The 3,948-nt window shown below is 47.7% G+C and overlaps 1 pseudogene across 1 annotated transcript; it reads left to right on the top strand.

The window, feature by feature from the left end:
* The first annotated feature begins 2,088 nt into the window (after nucleotides 1-2,088).
* Nucleotides 2,089-3,393, top strand: LOC103270683 (annotated as a pseudogene). The gene has a single exon (XR_002482548.1). The product of XR_002482548.1 is annotated as an elongation factor 1-gamma-like (transcript).
* The last annotated feature ends 555 nt before the right edge of the window (nucleotides 3,394-3,948 follow it).

Genomic DNA, 3,948 nt, shown 5'->3' on the forward strand with positions numbered 1-3,948 from the left:
CAGTCGGGGCGACAGAGTGAGACTCCAACTCAAAAAAAAAAAAGAAGAAAGAAAGAAAAATACAGGCCCAGCCACTAAGGCTAATCTTACCAGTACATCATAAAAGGTCCTTCACAGTACCCACCCCCAGCCTACATTTCCGGTCTCATCTTTTTCCACCCATTCTTTACCCTGAGCCACTCTATAGCATTCTTTGTTTTGACACAGGAAATTTCTCATCATTCTTTTTTTTTTTTTAGTTGGAATCTTATTCTGTCACCCAGGCTAGAGTGCAGTGGCACACTCACGGCCACCACAGCCTCAACCTGCTGGACTCAGGTCATCCTTCCACCCCAGCCATCCAACTAGCTGGAACTACAGGAACGTACCACCACATCCAGCTTATTTACTTATTTATTTATTGTAGAGAAGAGGTCTCTCCAAGTTGCCCAGGCTGGTCTCGAACCCGTGGGCTCAGGCAATCCTCTCACCTCAGCCTCCCAAAGGGCTGGGATTTTGGACGTTGGCCACTGTGCCCAGCTTTCTCATCATTTTTACAACTTGTCACAGCTGTGCATATTTCCAGGTCTTTGCATATGCTGTTCCTTTTCTTTGCAATGCGTTGCCCCCAGACCCTGCCTTGACACTCAGCTCAGCAGTTATCCCTTTCCTGGTGATAACTCCCTGCTAGGTGTTTGTTGCTCACAGTCTTTCATTAGATTGCCCACCACTTTACAAGGGGATATCCCCCTGACAAATGAAATTATTTTTTGGAGGGCATGCCCAAAACAATACAGGCTTCCCCTGCTAGGGAAGTGTTCTAGGAATCCATTGGCATTCGTGTGTACCAGCTAGCATTGCTGTGAGAGGCTGCATTCAGCTTCAGTGAATTGGGGGTTTTTTGGAGATATTTTCAACGCATTTGCCCATTTCATGACGGGTGATTTACAAGCACACTTGCTCACACCACTCTGGGTGTTCAGAAGTTTTTGACCAAAATGGCATGACCCCCGTACCCCACCCTCCCTGATCTCACCCTAAGCGACTTTTTTTGTTTCCTGGGATGAAAAAAGTCCTCAAAGGAAACGTTTTACTGATGTGGAAGAGGTGATTAAAAAAACAGCAGAAGCATCAAAATGGACAAGTTCAAAAACTATTTTGAGCAGTGGAAAAAGCATCTCAATAGGTGTATTGCATCAAATGGAGAGTACTTTTTTTGGGAGTCAGAGTCTCACTCTGTCGCCCAAGCTGGATTGCAGTGGCACGCTCACAGTCATGGCAGCCTTAACCTGCTGGGCTCAGGTGATCCTTCCGCCTCAGCCTTCCAAGGAGCTGGAACTACAGGCATGCGCCACCACGCCTGGCTCAATTTTTGATTTATTGTAGAGATGAGGGCTTGCCAAGTTGCCCAGGCTGGTCTCGAACCCCTGAACTCAGGCAATCCTCTAACCTCCACCTCCCAAAATGCTGAGATTATAGGCGTGAGCCACCACACCAAGCTAAAATAAAATTTTTAATCTTAGAGTTCAGTACCTCGAAAAGTACAGTAGTACAGTACAACAGCTGGCATACAGGGGCTGGCATTGAGCAAACAGACAAGAAGAGTTTCTGACTGGAGGAGGGAGAGGAGGTGGAAGATGGTGGAGCTGAAGCATTGTCAGCAATAGGAGACAGACGACAAGCTACAATTTCACTCACGCCTGACGTTGAAGGCATTCAATTGCTTGCTGGATTCACTTCTACCTACCATCTTAAAAAATGATTCAATGAGGCCGCACGGTGGCCCATGCTTATAATCCCAGCATTTTGAGAGGCTGAGGTAAGAGGATTGCCTGAGCTCACAAGTTTGAGACCAGCCTGGGCAACTTGGTGAGACCTCATTTCTGCAATAAATAAATTTTTTAAAAAATTACATGATGGCATGATGGCGCATGTCTGTAGTTCCACCTACCTAGAAGGCTGAGGCCGAAGAATCACCAGAGTCCAGCAGGTCGATGCTGAGTTGGTGTGAACGTGCTACTGACCTCCAGTCTGAGAGACAGAGGGAGACTCCAACTCAAACAAACAAACAAAAAAGATTCAGTGACCACCTTTCTCTGTGGAATGGCCATGGCGACTGGGACCGTGTACACAATGCCTGAAAACTGGAGGAACTTCAAGGCTCTCATTGTTTGCTCAGTACAGCAGGGCTCAGATCCACATGCTCTCTGCATCACCCCACCTCCATTTTGGCCAAACCAACCGCACCCCTGAATTTCTCCACAAATTTCCTGCTGGCAAGATTCCAGGATGACGATGGTTTCTATGTGTTCGAGAACAATGCCATTGCCTACTATGTGAGCAATGAGGAGCTGCGTGGAAGTACTCCAGAGGCAGTGGCTCGGGTGGTGCAGCGGGTGAGCTTTGCTGATAGTGACATAGTGCCCCCAGACAGGACCTAGGTGTTCCCCACTTTGGGCTTCATGCATCACAACAAACAGGCCACTGAGCATGCAAAGGAGGAGGTGAGGGGAATTCTGGGGCTGCTGGATGCTCACTTGAAGACGAGGACTTTTCTGGTGGGCGAATGAGTGACACTGGCTGACATGACAGTTGTTTGCACCCTGTTGTGGCTCTATAAGCAAGTTCTGGAGTCTTCTTTCTGCCAGGCCTTTCCCAATACCAATCGCTGGTTCTATACCTACATTAACCAGCCCTAGTTCCGTGCTGTCTTGGGGGAGGTGAAACTTTGTGAGAAGATGGCCCAGTTTGATGCTAAAAAGTTTGCAGAGAGTCAGCCTAAAAAGGACACCCCACGGAAGGAAAAGGGTTCACAAGAAGAGAAGCAGAAGACCCAGGCTGAGCAGGAGGAGGAGAAAAAGGCAGCCATCCCTGCTCCTGAGGAGGAAATGGATGAAAGTGAGCAGGCCCTGGCTGCTGAGCCCAAGGCCAAAGACCCCTTCGTTCACCTGCCAAAGAGTACCTTTGTGTTGGATGAATTTAAGTGCTAATACTTGAACAAGGACACACTCTCTGTGGTGCTGCCATATTTCTGGGAGTACTTTGATAAGGATGGCTGGTTCCTGTGGTATTCTGAGTACCACTTCCCCAAAGAGCTCACTCGAACCCTTATGAGTTGCAATCTCATTACTGGAATGTTCCAGCGATTGGACAAGCTGAGGAAGAATGCCTTTGCCAGTGTCATCCTATTGGGAGCCAACAACAGCAGCTCCATTTCTGGAGTCTGGGTCTTCTGAGGCCAGGAGCTTGCCTGTCCACTGAGTCCAGATTGGCAGGTGGACTACAAGTCATACACACAGCAGAAACCGGATCCTGGCAGCAAGAAGGCTCAAATGCTGGTGTTAGTACTTTTCCTGGAAGGGGGCCCTCCAGCATGTGGGCAAAGCCTTCAATCAGGGCAAGCTCTTCAAGTGAACTTCTCTTGCCATCCCCTGCTCCTGCACCTGCCCTTCAGGAAGATGGGAGTCATTAAAGGAAATTCAACATTGAAAAAACAAAAACAAAAACAAAAATGACTCAGTGATGTCTAGGCAGTAGCCCCTTTATTTCCATCTTAAATGACACAATAGCCTTGGATTGAATTCTAAACAGCGGCTGCAACCTTCATGTACTATTCTACATTTGGGTCCTGTGCTTCAAAAACTAACAGTGCTTCCTTAAATAATGCAAATGCACATTTTCATCATTAAAAGTTCACAACTTGAAGGATGGTATGTAGGGGACTTACTATAAAATTGGAAAAGACTGGGCATGGTGGCTCACACCTATAATCCCAGCACTTTGGGAGGCCAAGGTGAAAGGATTGTGTGAACCCATGGGTTCGAGACCAGCCTGGGCAGCTTGGTGAGACCTCATCTCTACAACAAATCAAAAACTAGCTGGGCATGGTGGTGCGTGCCTATAATTCCAGTTACTTGGAAGGCTGAGGTGGAAGGATCATCTGAGCCCAGCAGGTCAAGGCTACAGTGG

Source organism: Carlito syrichta, unplaced genomic scaffold, assembly GCF_000164805.1.
Source record: "Carlito syrichta isolate Samal-C Ts95f unplaced genomic scaffold, Tarsius_syrichta-2.0.1 Scaffold309895, whole genome shotgun sequence".
Classification (NCBI taxonomy): domain Eukaryota; kingdom Metazoa; phylum Chordata; class Mammalia; order Primates; family Tarsiidae; genus Carlito; species Carlito syrichta.